Consider the following 14,629-nt stretch of genomic DNA (forward strand, 5'->3'; position numbering starts at 1 on the left):
ATTTCTTAAATTTTTAAAACAATGATAAATTAACAAGTTTTCCTATTACACTTAAAATACTACCTTTAGGTTGTTTATGTCAGGAGTATTTTATGGCAAATTCATTTCAATGTCACATACTTGCAAAGTTGTACTTTCAACAAAAGCAAAAAATAATAGGTGAAATTAATATCATAAGGATATCTCAGCCTGTTTTTTTATGTTTGAGAAGTAGTACAGTGTTCAGTAGATGAAAATAAGAATAAAAAACCTAAACTTTAAATAAAACATTATTTCTTATTATTTAAATGCATTTCGGCTGAAATATATGACATGAGAACATAAATATTTATTGAATAATTGGGACCTTACTGCTTAATAAATGAAACTCAGGTATTTCTTTTGATCTTGGGAGCATAATGACATAATGACTAAGACACAAGGGACCTCATAAAATAATAAAGATTTTAATTCTCAAGAAACAGTATTTTCTATTTCTATAATAAAGCAGCTTTGGGGATTGTGCATATAAATTAGTCAAGCAAGTAAGCCACAGAAAGATTAAAATTTCCCTAAGAAGGCTTTAGTCTATTGCATGTTAGATCAAAAGTCTGGGCAGTTTCGGACACAACTGAATTTTAAAAGAATATTTTTCTCAAAACATTTGAAATGATCATATGGCCAAGTCTGTGTTAATGCTATTATTACCTTCAGGACAGGACATTGTCGTCAATGCCATCTAGTATAAGGGAAAGAGAGGGGTTGAATCCAAATTTCATTTCTTCCATTTGTTAACAAAACTATCAAAAATTAGTCATGCTATTGTACCTGTAGAATAAATAGGAGTCAGTGAGAAATTCTGACTTCATAGTGTTCTATAATGAGTATTAAAGCACCTATAAATCAGGATTGGAAAAGCGGTTCAAAGGTTATACCACATGCCTTACATGTGTGAGGGTAGGATATTAAACACAGCATAACCTGGCCTTTCCACACAGTAGTGAAAATATAACTAAAATTACATTGTGTGTGTGTGTATATATATATATATGTGTGTGTGTGTGTATATACATATACACCACTGATCACTGTCACTGTATCACTGTCATCACTTTCCTCATCGATTTACTCGAGCGGGCACCAGTAACGTCTCCATTGTGAGACTTGCTACTGTTTTTGGCATATCAAACACGCCACGAGTAGCTTGCCAGGCTCTTCTGTGCGGGCAAGATACTCTCAGTAGCTTGCCAGGCTCTCTTGAGAGGGGCAGAGGAATTGAACCCCAGTTGATAGCATAGTGGGTAGGGCATTTGCCTTGCACGCCACTGACCCGGGTTTGATACATATACATATAGATACATAATTTGGCATATATATTCCAAAGTTTATTCCAAGAATAAATGAGTTTTTATTCCAAGAATAAAAACAAATAACTCTTAGGACATTACAAAGAATATTAATAATCAATATTTTATAATCAAATAATTTTCAATATTATCCTCTATTTTATTGTTTACTGTATTCTGTATTTAAACTACAAATAAGAGAACTAGAGTACGAAGGGTCTCTCCAAGGTTTTGTTCATTATAGAGTCAAGTTCTATAATGGGTGATATGGAAGAGATAGTATAGTGAACAGGGAACTATCTTGAATGTGGACAACCCAGGCTTAATCCTTGGCACCAAACATGATAGTTTGACTTAGTTCAAAGAATGAGTCAACTATTGTAAGTAGTTTCTCTCCACATATAAGGAAGATCATTCTGCATCTATCCCTCTCCTGAGTAATTTTGAAGAGAAAGAGAAACAGAGATGAAAGGAAGGAAGGAGGGAAGGAAGGAAGGAAGGAAGGAAGGAAGGAAGGAAGGAAGGAAGGAAGGAAGGAAGGAAGGAAGGAAGGAAGGAAGGAAGGAAGGAAGGAAGGAAGGAAGGAAGAAAGGGAGGGAGGGAGGAAGGAAGGAAGGAAGGAAGGAAGGAAGGAAGGAAGGAAGGAAGGAAGGAAGGAAGGAAGGAAGGAAGGAAGGAAGGAAGGAAATTCCAGTTAGAATTGCAAATCTGAAATCTGTAAATTTAAACAGATAAATTTACTCATCTAAAATGGTAAAAATAATAGAACCTATCTTAAATGGAGGTTGTGGATTGCAAATGATTTAAAATAAGTATCTACAAGAACCACAAAAAAATAAAAAGTTTTAAAATAAAACATACTATTTAAATACTTATTATTCCTATGTGTTCACATTTGTAATTTCAGCAAACAGAACTGCACAATACTCACTGAACAAGTACAATACTTTTATTTTAGTTTTTGTGTTTTTTTTTTTTGCTTTTTGGGTCACACCTGGCGATGCACAGGGGTTACTCCTGGCTCTGCACTCAGGAATTACTCCCGGCGGTGCTCAGGGGACCATATGGGATGCTGGGAATCGAACCCGGGTTGACCGCGTGCAAGGCAAACGCCCTACCCGCTGTGCTATTGCTCCAGCCCCATGAACAAGTACAATACTTTTAAAAATCAGTGATTTTTCTAATTTTTCCCTATAATAGTATTCTAGATTTATTTCTAACTCACATATTTGCAAAATCTAATTGCCCCTTTGTAAGCCTCACTGTGAAGTTTTAAAAAATTACTTTCTTTTCACTCATAAAAATTAATTTCTACCATGACATACTGATAATTTTCTACTTTTTTCACAACCTAATTACATGTTATAAAGCAAACATTTAATTGTTGGCTAATATATTATAAAGGCTATTATTAAAATTCCAGACATATATGTTTTGTACCTGGTTTAGATTGTCCTATGTAACACTGTGTATGATTATATAATCTGTAAATAACTTATATATATACTACTCAAAATAGTTTTCCTAGAGTTTATTAGATTTTCCCTAAAATGTCTTCAACTTGTTACTATATGAAGAAAGGTAAAACTGAAATAAAAAAAGACATATTTATTTGAAAGACAAAGGTATTTTTGTCTTTGTATTCATTTTTAATCGATAAGCCAACTTTTTCTACTCACAAATGGAAAGATAAAAGAATAATCTGATTCTATTCTACAAGGTCATTCACTAAAATACCAATAATCTAAAATATCACTAATATAATATCTCATGATAAAATTAATTTAATTCATTCTTGTATTTGGTTATAAATCAAAGTCTACCTTAATCAATGTATGAGTTGATCTCCAAGAATATAAATTTTGCTTTATCAAAGTATTATGTTAAAAAAAATCAATGTCTCAGTAAAACGAGGGATTGAAGGAACTTTCAATGATAAAGCTAAAACCATTTACCACATCCCATAGCAAACCTCATTTTCAAAGGTGAAGAATTGTTATTTGCCCTCTAATATCAGGCACAAGGCAAGATTGTCCACTCACCACTAATATTCAATATAGTATTGGAAGTCCCTATTCAGAGAAATGAGGCAGGAAAGAAATATTAAGGACATTCAGAGGGGAAAAGACATCAAACTCTTACTATTTCAAGATGATATGATATTATACTTAGAAGAGCCTAAAAACCCTACCCAAAAAATCTCCTAAAGCCAATAAACTTGTATCACAAAGTATCAATTGACAAACTTAATATACAGAAATACGTAACTTGTCTATATGAAAATATAAAATAGAATTTTTAAAATTCCACACACAATTGTGCTTCATAAAATTGAGGATCTTGGAATCAGCTTAACAAAAGAGGTGAAAAACATACAAAAAAAATCATAAATCATTACTATAAGAAACAAAAGGTAACACTAAGAAATGGAAATAAATACCCTGCTCATGGATTGTAGCACTGTAGCACTGTTGTCCTGTTGTTCATTGATTTGCTCTAGCAGGCACCAGTAACGTCTCCATTGTGAGACTTGTTGTTACTGTTTTTGGCATAGCGAATACTCCACGGTATTCACAACCTAATTGTGAATACCAGGTTCTGCCGTGCAGGTGAAGAGGAGGGCAAGTTTAGAGTCAAGAACTGAAGGGCAGGTTAAGGGTTAACCGCTGAAGTTGCCCTTTGTAACTACTAGACTGCTTTGAAAGATGACTTCAGGACCTACCGCTGGGCAGGACTCTGTCACCAAATGGGCCAACAAACTGCCCTAGGAACTATAGGCAAACATTTGCAGGGAAATAGTTAACAGTCAACAAATGTTTAGATATGCAAATCAAGTGACCTATGTGTGATCCCTCTTTGATATATAGATGTGATTCCCTTTGATATGTGAGATTTTCATTTGTCAACAAATGTTTAGATATGCAAATTAAGTGACCTATGTGATTCCCTTTGATATGTGAGATTTTCATTTCTCCCCCAAAAGGGTATAAAAACAGCTAGCTTTTTGAGTTGGGGCCTTCAGTTATGCCACGCTATTGAGGCACAATTGAAGGTCCCAATATAGCTATATTGGCTTAAATAAACCCCATGCATTTGCAGAAAGAGTTGTCTTGGTTTTGTTCTTTTGTCTCTCCGAGCCTCCCCCGGGCAGAGATCTGCCGCCCCTCACACAGGCAGGATACTCTCCATAGCTTGCTGGGCTCTCCAGGAGGGACAAAGGAATCGAACCTGGGTCGGCTGATGCAAGGCAAATGCCCTACCTACGGTACTCTCACTCCAGCTCACATATATTGTAGTATAATAAAATATTACTTGGCCAAAAGATGAATAAAAGGTAAAAAACCATGGAAATTGCCAATCTGGAAAAGGAAGAGAAGGATGAAAAGGGGCTAGATGCTAGTAAAGGAGAGTCTCTGACCCTCCCTTTGGAATCTGCTGACCAAGTACTCAGAGGAAATTGGAGATGGTTTCTTGTTAGACAGCCTAGCCTGCAGTATAGATGAGACATGATTCAGAGGCTAGGAGAGCCACAGGCAAAGATGAAAAATAAAAAAGAGAATGTGGGAAATATTGGGGTGGAGAGAGGGGAGCTGAGGGAATAGCTGAAGGAATAGTTCAATTAAGCACTATGGCAAATTAGTACTGATGCCCACTCTCACCATGACCATCAAGATTAATCTTGTTTTATTATTTAAATTCTATTTTCCCTAAAGTTTATAGGGAACACCTGCTACCTAAACTTGCAATTTTGTGATGTGCCTTAGCTGTAAATTTTTGCTATTGTTTATTTTCGTCCCCTTTTATCCGCTTCTAGCTGAATGTTTCATTTTTGACCCAGTCTGTAAATTTCTGTCAACAAGGGAGTTCTATTATCGTGTGAAAAGATGCTCATATATTCTAAATAAACTGTTTTGAAAAGAAGAAAAATAAGATAGTCATGCAATTTGGTGCTACATGGATAGATGTGGAGAATATCATGCTCAGTGAAGTTACTCAGGAGAGGGACAGATGTAGAATGATCTCCCTTATATGTGGAAAATAAAGAAATGTAGGAAAGAAATAGTAAATGCCCCAGAGCCACAGAAACTGAATACAAGACTTTTGTAGAAAGTTTGCCACAGTAGAGGGATGGGGATTGGGAACTGAGAGGAGGACATTGGGCCAATGGTGAAGGAACGTAGAGGGTGGAGCATGTAATGCAGGAATGTTTTGTGGTTGAAATCCTACCCATAATAGTATTGTAGATCATGGACCCCAAATAAAATTTTAAATAAAAAATAACAAATAAAACCATTACATTGAATGAGAGAAACTACTTACCTCATTTGATCATGAAATGAACATGTTATCCTCACACAGTAGAACATCTAATTAGGATTTCTCAGAAATTTAGGAAGCCTCCGTTCTAAGAAATAGTTTTATAATGATTGTAGATGAAGCTATTATTTTCAATGGTTAGAGCTGTTTTTTTTCTTTTTTGAGAAGAAAATTATGACAATAAAAGTTGAATTTTTCAAAGACAAGAAGGTGATTTAGAAACGCTATTGCATATAATTAATCTTTAAAATTTATGCTATAATGGGGCTGGAGCGATAGCACAGCGGGTAGGGCATTTGCCTTGCACTCGGCCAACCCGGGTTAGATACCCAGCATCTCATATGGTCCCCTGAGCACCGCCAGGAGTAATTCCTGAGTGCAGAGCCAGGAATACCCCCTGTGCATTGCCAGGTGTGACCCAAAAAGAAAAAAAAAAACAAAAAACAAAGTAAAATTTATGCTATTTCAGTAATTCTTCTCATATAACTTTGATGGATCTCATTCCCCTAATCTTCAAAGAGCCTCCAATGAGGCACCGTTGGGAAGGACGAGTAAAGAGAGGCTTCTAAAATCTCAGAGCTAGGACGAAGGGAGACATTACTGAGACCGCTCAAGAAATTCAACAATCAACAGGATGAAGATGATGATGATGATGATGATGATGATGATGATGATGATATAACTTTAGCTGTGGTGATACAAAAAAATTCTGAAAATAATGGTTTAAAGAAGGGTAGTTGACTTAGATCAAAGAATGAGGGTGACCTCCAGCTAACAAATGTGACATACTCCAAAAGGATAATTAGGATAATAATTTACTCAGTGTCTCTTTGATCCAAGTAATTCAGTTTGTCATTTATGAAATGGTGATGTAAAGAAAGAGAAAGAATTACTAAGCAAACACTTTGCAAATAATTGAATAAATGACAAAATTTGATATTAATACAATCTTATTAAGATGATCTATTTAAAAGATGCTAATAAATTATGATCCATGAGATAAGGCATTTAAACCAATATTAACAGAAGACATGAGATCTAACTAATCCTTGAATATTCAATGTTTAAACCCCCCAAAGGGTAAGTGGTATAAATATTATACATTGAATAGAAATAAAATAAAATCATGAAATTTGATACAAATTTGTACTTTAAGGATTTGCATAAATGAAGATCCAACCTAGTTTTCCCTGATATTTTAAGACTCCAGAGTCTAGTTACTTAATCTCAATGTAAATAACAATACCTAATAGAAAGTTACTTAAATGATTTTTCATGCATGAATGCTGACCTAGTTACATGGAGTATTCTTGATGGAAAATTCTTTTTTTTTTCATTCTTTTAATAATCAAGCCATTTCCTTTTATCCTGCAAGATTTCCACCATAAATCTACATATAACATATACAGACTTTCTTATGTATATAAATTTTATTGAGATGCTATATTTGATCTATATCTTTAATTTTTATTGCTTTAAGTATATCTTGGCTTGTGACAGTGTTTATTTTGTTTTAAAATCTTTGTAACTTTTACCTAAATGTCCAGTTTCTCCTGCATGTTAGAAATTCTTTGTCATTTGTTGTAAAAAACTAAGGCTCGCCAAAGGGTGCGTGTACTCTTGGGCTCTCCGGGCGGCTCTGTCTCACCGCCCGCGACCGGTGCTCTGGAACCGCTGTGGGTGCTGTCGGTTGAGGGAAGGCGACGAAAGGAAGAAGGCCAAACTGGTTGCTCGATCAATTTATTTCGTACTGTCTGTCTCTCTGCTTCTTCTGAGTCTGGCCCCCCTTTGCCCCATAGTCTTAGTTTATATAGCAAATTACATAGGGCGGTGGCACAAAGGTGGGTTTAACATCAACACATAAACAAAGAAGGCTAAGACCATTTCTTAACAAAATCTCATCTAAGGAAATCTCATCTAAGGAGATCCACTCAAGGGAGTGATTCCAAACAAGGGTGTGTCAGGGTGTGAGCTAGTAATCTGCTTAAATAGTTACAGTAAATCTACTTCTAATATTTCTAGTATTTCTAGCAATGTCATTCTGTATGAGCACAGTAAGAGATATAAAGTTTGGTTCTTCCTGAGGACATCTCACTATACAGTCCTCAGGCCAGATTAGTCTTCCTAACCCCAGCAGGGTCCTAGTCTCATCGTTACCTTTGGATCATGACAGCATTGTCCATGATCATGCTCTCAACATATAGTTGAGTATTGTGGCACTTTGGCCTGGCCTATCTTGATGCCAGGATAGCACATAACTCACTGCTTGCCCTGGATCCATCCTGTCCCTTGTTGTGATCCTGCTTTTGGGGTGTTAGGAACTGAGGGCAACTGAGTTAAGAAAGCAGATGCCCAGGAGTAAATATTATTGGAGTCAATCAACTCCCATTACAAGCACAATATTATCTTCTTGTGTCCATACAGAAAGGACATTGCTTTAAGTTAAACTATGCAAAAGGTACTAACTTACAATACAAGTTCAGGATCCTTAGAAGAATCTAATCTTACAGAATCTGGTTATGAAAAGGTGATTAGCTGGTTGGGAAGGAGGATGCAGAGAAGAGTTTACAGATAAACAAAAGAATGGGAGTGTCTCCAGAGTACTTAAACCTAAATGCCTTGTGGCAAGGGAGGAGGGATAAACCAGTGTTATCCTACAATTTGTTCCTCAAAATTTGCATTCTACCTCTTTTCCTCCCCTTTCTTCTTATATCAACAACATGACATAAATGTTCTACCTCTTAATGTTGATTATTCCATAGAGTTTTTACACTAGCTTCAAATATTCCAATTCTTTTTTTTTGTATATGTGCAGGTCTGTCAAATGTTTTTCTCTCTCTCATATTCCAGCCCTTCTATTACTGTTCCCTGCTTCTCAAGCACTGTTGAGATCCCCCTTTAATTTAGCTCACTATGTCTTTAGTTATTTATGTTTAAGCTTTCTTATATCTCATCTATTCTTGTTGTGCTTCTCATTTTGTTCATTCTCTGGTTCAATAAATACAGTTGGACTATTGCTTTGAAATCCTTGATAAGTTTTGGTGTATTTAGATTTTTACCCTAGGATTTTCTTTTATTCCATTATTGTGGTATGTTTTTCTGTTTCTTCATTCAAAAAAAAAGATGTTAATTTCTATGGGTTTAGCCTAATGGCTTTCTTTCCTTAATATTTGCCAGCCTTATAATAAGCTTAGAGTTTGTAAGTGCTTTTGTAATACTTTACTAATAACTCTGTACCTGCTTGGATCACTACTGTTCTAGTGTCAACAAAGGATAATAATCGGGAGAGTAAGCACAGAAAAGCTACCATTGAAGAGTGAAAAATTCAACTCTACCTGGACTGTGGGTGCTTGAGTTAAGGGGAAGTTCAACAACCACTTTTTACTCAAGCATATATCCTTCATCAGAACATTCCCAGTTACCTCAAGCTAACACCAACCTGTGAGTTATAGCCAACCTTATTCTATAAATTTGCAATCCATAATTTTTCCTGAGTGGTACTGCAAAGCCTATTGGAACTATAATCCCAATAATATTCACAGGAAGGGAAGGGGTGCACTGTTTTGTGGTCTGTATTTGTTGATATCCATAAAAGTCCCACCCTTATAGATTTCTCTCAACCCCTCTCTCATATTATGACCCTGGAAGGGAGCTATGGTAGGAACAAATTGATTATCTGTGCCTCTTTCCAGGAACTTCCAGGAATAGAGCTTCTTATAAAATCCACAGCTTCTGGTGAATGGTGCTTTGAATTCTGAGTAGAGGCAGCAAGTAGATCAGATGAAAGTGATGCTAGAAAGGTAGTCCTAAACAGGGGTGGAATGGGTATTTGGCATAATATAGAATCCAATAGAAAGCAGCAGCTCTGATGAACTTCCTTCAGCTTCCAACATGTTTCAGTAATAGAACATTTTCCAGAGAGGCTGGAATTCCCTCTGCCTGTTTTTAGGATTTGTCGGCTCAAACTGTCACCTAACTCCTATGCCAATAGTTAAAATGGCTGTGAAGTCCCCCATTTTGTCTGTTAAGAGTTATGTATTATGTATTTCTTAGAAAAGATAATAGCTATTCAAAATAAGCTGTGCAGATTACATAGAAATGGAAATCAGCCTGAAATATTTGTTAGCCAGGAGTCATTGTTCTACTCAAAATTCCTGGATACAGTAAATTAACCTAGAGCAATAGTGAACTGCTGTATTGAAATGATAAAAAGTGTGAACAATTTCATGAGTCATTTATCAAATACAGTTGAATAAATTACTGAAAGTTCAACTATGGGCAGCACATGTGAGGAAAAAAAATTAACAAATGCTTAAGGAAGAAGACATTCAATATTATGTACATATATCTGTAGGGTGTATATGCCTATGTATGTGAATTCTTTGCAAGTTGTACAGACATAATGGATTGTTTGTAAATGCAGTTTTTGTATCATATTTTTGTGCATTTAAATTTGATGTGTTATTTTGTAATTTTCAACTAAGTAAACTAAAAAGATCAATAAAAATGATGTTTTTAAATACATAAAAAATTATGAAAATACCCTGCTATATTAATGAACTGTGGATAAATGTTCCAAATATAACAGCCAACTCTGTGCTTTAAACTCCTAAGTTATATTCATAACAAAGATAAAATCCATCTTTATTTTAGACATTTTATATTCAAGTCAACTTAAAACATAATTGCATAAATGTTAATTATTTTATAAAAGAAAATATGTTATTTAATTGTTGCATATTAAAGTTATTTCAGTGTCCCCTATAATTTACAGGATAAACATTACATTATAAATAACAATGTAAATGTAAACACATTTACGTTTATCAATAACCAAGTCTCTCCCTAATCTATCTGTTGCATCTCGCAGTACTATTCAAGTGATTTAGAGTACCTCCTATGATACAATATTGCAATTTTAAGCACATGCTTTATATTTTTGAAAAGTCTGTCCTTCATCTTATAAAATTATATAAATAAAATACATTTTTTCATATCACAGCACCTGTACTGGGTGTACATACCAGTGAATTGGTATGTACACCATCCACTGGTATGTGAACCATACCAAACCAGTGAATTGTTTAAGCTCCCTTGAAGAAATGTTTTTCATGGACAAACAGTTCATCTTATTTGACTTGGACTATAGGAGACTGTTACAAAATGATCGGTATTACTCATTTCAATAATGATTCAATAATTCACTCCTGGTGTAGTTCTTCATAGTCAACTTACAGGTTTAAGTAATTTAAGCATGTTTTAAAAAATAATCTTTACATGTTTATTGATTGGGTATTGACATGATAGTAGAAGCAATAATGAAATCCACATTAATCCCTTCCTCTCACTGTTTTTTATCCTTAGAGGAAGTCCAAAAGACAGGAGGGTTGGGTTCAAGTGATAAAACATATGCTCTGCATGGGTGAAGTTCTGCTACAAGAGGAGTTACCCCAGAGCACAGAACTGAGGGTAGCCCCCACATATGCCATTAGGTTTGCCCCCCAAACAATTGAAATTTGCCTCACCAAATATAGTATTGTTGAGTATTGGAATTCTTCACCAAAGTTATCAGGAAAGGAAAAAAATAATTTAATATCTCTTTCTGTCTTTTTCTCTTTCTCTTTCTCTGTCTTCTTCCTTCCTTCCTTCCTTCCTTCCTTCCTTCCTTCCTTCCTTCCTTCCTTCCTTCCTTCCTTCCTTCTTTCCTTCCTTCCTTCTTTCCTTTTTCTTTCTTTCTTTTTAATAAGGACAAACCTGGCAATATTCAGGGGTTACCTGGACCTGTGCTCAGGAATTACTCCTGGCAGTACTTAGGGGACCAAATGGAATCCCAGGAATCAAATCTCTGTCAGCTATGTGCATGGCAACTACCCTGACCTCTGTACTACTGCCTCAAAACATTCGATTTTTAAAAGAAGAAGTTAAACTATTATTATTTGTAGATGACATAGAAAACCCTAAAGACTCCACAGGAAAACTCAGGAATAATAAACTAATACAGCAAAACAGAAAATTGTAAAATCACTCTCATTTTGATTTTGAAACCCTACGTGCAAAATGTTTATTAACATGTCTATGTCAGATTAAAGTTCCAATTCAAAAGAGGTATTTCCATGATGCTTTGATGACTCAATTGTATGTTATGTAACTTGGAGTAGCTTAGCATTTTGCATAAGATTTAATGACCTTATTTCCAGCTTCCAAGAAATCCTTTTCAGTAGCAAATTTTCGCCGAACTCAGATGGCAAATATGCCAGCTTCTGTGCAGACACTTTTAATTTCAGCACCAGAGCTATTTGGACACAGTTGTGCCAACAATTCAAACGTGATACCTCTTTCGACACTCATTGAACAAGCATGAATCTTAAATATATGAGTCTGACCCTAGTGAACGGGTAAGCTAAATTTAATCTTTCTATCTAGTCACCTCAGCCTCATCAGTGCTGGATTCAGAGTGTCAGGTCTGTTTTGGCCATCAGCATCTTAATGCTGCCTCAAGGATCAAAACTGTCCAGCTGACCAATCAGTTCCAACATAGTTCTTTGTATGTCTTTGTCAACTTCAGTATCCCCATCAAAATAAGCGCTTCCAATCACATCAATTTCATCTAAACAAATCTGTCATTGTCACAGTCATCCCATTGCTTACCAATTTGCTCAAGCAGGCACCAGAAACGTCTCCATTGTGAGACTTGTTATATTTTTTAGCACATTGAATACTACTCCACAAGTAGCTTGCCAGGTTCTGCCGTGTGGGCGGGATACCCTCGGTAGCTTGCCAGGCTCTTCGAGAGGGGTGGAGGAATAAAACTCTGGTCAGCCATGTGCAAGGCAAATGCCCTACCTGCTTTGCTATTGCTCCAGCCCATCTAAATAAATAAATGAATAAATAAATAAATTTTATTTATATAAATATATACATATATATATATGGCAGGCTTTTACATTTGGGCCATTTCAAAGAGCTCATGAACAATTCTAGTCCCCTCACCAGTAAACGTCTCTATGAGTTCAGATCCAATAACATGGATGAAGTATTAGTGCTATTAGCAATGGCCCAAGCACAGAGGGTTTTGTCTGTGCCTGGTGGACCGAACAGCAGTATACCCCGGGGAAGCTTAATATTAAGGTTAGCAAACCTCTCTGGATGTAGTAGTGGGATTTCAACTACTTCTTGAATCATCTCAATTTGTTCCTTACAGCCACCCACATTACTGTATGTGACATCAGGATTTTCCTACACCTGAATCAGAATAACTGTTGAGTCAATGTTAGGAGGCAGTGGAATATGAATTTGTTACTTACTGGTCCTTACACCAACTCTCATTTTTTCCTTAATGTCAGTAGTTGCGACCTGATCACTTAGACCCACCACAGCACAGCAAACTGAGTCACAATGATAACAAATTTGGAGTCCTCCGAATTAGCACTGATTATATATGTACACCTTTGAAACCACCAACTATTTCACTCTAGAGTGTTCGCATATCTGCAGCCAAATTCCAGAGGGTAAATGGGGCCAAGCCAGTGTCAGACTCTGTAATATGAATAAAATCATCAATTTTCTTGAGAATTTGTTGAATGTCATCTTTGATCTGCTTGATCTGTCTGCAGTAAATGTTCTGACCGTAAGTTTTCAGCAAGGCAATATCCTCCTCATCCAGAGATCAGATGGGCTTGTCATTCTTCTCTTCCTTGGTTTTCCACTGATCAGCACCAGTTTAATCTGACATTTGGGAGTTTACAAGTACTCCGCTCATTAGTGATTATACACCACCTTCCTGAAGCATTTCCTTGTGCAAATAATGAAAACTAAAAGTAATAAAAAATAGAGTCGCAATTAGTGTTCAAAAACATCAAATACATAGAAATCAATGTAACAAATGATGTGAAAAACTTACACATTAAAAACTATAATGCACTGTTGAAGCAAATAGAAAAGGACACAAACAAATGGAAAACATAGAGTGTTCATGGACTAGGAAGAATTAACAGTCAACATAACTGTCCTAACCAAAGCATTATACAGATTCAGTGAAAACCTCATAAATGTTCAGATTACATTCTAAAAGAACTTAGAAAATATTCTAATAGATTGATATAAAAGTAATTCTGAGAAAACAGAATATTGAATATATTGCATTTTCTGACTAAATTGTACTACAAAGCTGTAGTAATCAAAAGTGTATGATACTGGAACATAAACTCTCAGGCAAATGGAACAAAATTGAGAGTTGGAGGATAAATTTCACAGGTAAAGACAAATAGCCTATGACAAAGAAGAAGAGTTCATGAAATAACAATTGCCTCTTCAGTGAATGGTACTGGAAAACTGATAGCCAAATTCAAAAATATTAAATTATACTCCCACTAAACATCATTCACAAAATTTATTTCTGAGTGGAATAATAACCCTTATGTTAGACCATAAGCCATATAATATATTGGAGAAGAAAAAAATGTACAACACCCAAGATTAACTCCACTATCAAGTTTAGACAAAAAAAATCTAAAACAAATATAAATTAGACAACACAAAATTTAAATGGTTTTGTATGACCAAAGAAAGTTAGGCAAAAATAAGTACACCTGACTGAGTGGAAGAAAATGTTTGCACACAGTGCATCAAATGAAGAGTTAATATCAAAGTTATATGAAGCACTCACAAAGCTCACCACCACTAGCAAAAAATAATTCCATTGGGGCTGGAGTGATAGCACAGCAGGTAGGGTGTTTGCCTTGCAGGAGGCCAACCCGGGTTCAATTCCCAGCATCCCACAAGGCCCCCTCCCCCAGCACTGCCAGGAGTAATTCTTGAGTGCAGAACCAGGACTTAATCCTTGTGCATCACCGGGTGTGACCCAAAAACCAAAAAATAATAATAATAATAATTCCATTAAAGAATGGTGAGAAGACATTTGTAGAATATAAAATAACATAATATGAGATTATTGCCCAAGGACATAATAGAGACAAAGTCCAGGAAGA

The 14,629-nt window shown here is 35.6% G+C and overlaps 1 pseudogene; it reads right to left on the reverse strand.

Annotated features, from left to right (window-relative positions):
• Positions 1-11,771: 11,771 nt before the first annotated feature.
• On the reverse strand, positions 11,772-13,380 carry LOC101546347 (26S proteasome regulatory subunit 7-like; annotated as a pseudogene).
• Between the last annotated feature and the right edge of the window lie 1,249 nt (positions 13,381-14,629).

This window comes from Sorex araneus, chromosome 1, assembly GCF_027595985.1.
Source record: "Sorex araneus isolate mSorAra2 chromosome 1, mSorAra2.pri, whole genome shotgun sequence".
NCBI lineage: Eukaryota > Metazoa > Chordata > Mammalia > Eulipotyphla > Soricidae > Sorex > Sorex araneus.